This window comes from Elephantulus edwardii, unplaced genomic scaffold (assembly GCF_000299155.1).
Source record: "Elephantulus edwardii isolate Elephantulus edwardi_28Jun2011 unplaced genomic scaffold, EleEdw1.0 scaffold00205, whole genome shotgun sequence".
NCBI lineage: Eukaryota > Metazoa > Chordata > Mammalia > Macroscelidea > Macroscelididae > Elephantulus > Elephantulus edwardii.
In genome coordinates, this window is record NW_006399955.1 from 4,587,516 (window position 1) to 4,588,546 (window position 1,031).

Consider the following 1,031-nt stretch of genomic DNA (forward strand, 5'->3'; position numbering starts at 1 on the left):
TTTTTTTTATTAGTTAAATCTAAGTGTTTTTTATTAGATCATGACTCAAACCTCTGAAGTGCTAATGCATCTCCATCAGCAGGGAAACAGGTCCCCATACTTAAGAGATCCTGATGCTTCTCAGCATTAGCTGCAAGAGGAGAGGTGTAGGTATAGATGCCACAAAAGATCAGATCTTAAGGAGAAAACATTAACCAACCTCCATGTAATTAACACAGCCTCAAGCCACCAGGACACAGGCCCCCCCAACCCCCTTAATCTTCTCCTCAGCTCTTCTGCTGAAGAATTTGGCCTTTACAATGACTGGTTGCTTCGGGAGCTTTCCCTTCCCCAAGACTTTGTAGTAACCCGATCGAACCACATCAATGATCGGAGCAGCTCCAGTCTTGTTTTTTGCAGCATTTATCCTTGTCTGCTCACTGACCAAAGTCCATAATTTGTCAAGGTTAACAGTTGGGCAGAAGCTCTGATTCCGCTTCAGGTGGTAATGTCTCATACCAACCTTCCCAAAATAACCTGGATGGTATTTGTCAAAGTTGATCCTGTGGTGATGCAAACCACCAGCATTACCTCGGCCTCCAGGGTGCTTCCGGTGCTTCCCGATGCGGCCGTGGCCGTGGCTCACGTGGCCCCGAAGTTTGCGGGTCTTCCTCAGTCTTGACGGCATTTCGTTCTCTCACACGAAAAAGAGACCGGTTGAGTAACTTTTAAGAATTCATATCAATCACAAAGGTCTCATGACTATGGGGCTTGCTTGATACAGTAAGGTTCAGATCTGTTGTTTATGTGTATGTTATGAGTTGTAGTCATCTCAATGGCATCTAACAACAACCACAACAGCATAATGAACATACCAGGGACTACCAAGGAAACAAATAAGTCTGGCTTGGAGTGGGTGAAACTAAGTTACTCGCTGGAGGCTAGAATTATTTTTTTAAATATTACTCTGATTTGTTTATAAAGTTTGAATACATTGTTTTTCACAAAAAATCCTTCTTGTTTCCTTTACCCCACCCACCAATCAAATTGTG

At 43.3% G+C, this 1,031-nt stretch overlaps 1 pseudogene; it reads right to left on the bottom strand.

Annotated features, from left to right (window-relative positions):
• Positions 1-220: 220 nt before the first annotated feature.
• On the bottom strand, positions 221-667 carry LOC102850387 (annotated as a pseudogene).
• Between the last annotated feature and the right edge of the window lie 364 nt (positions 668-1,031).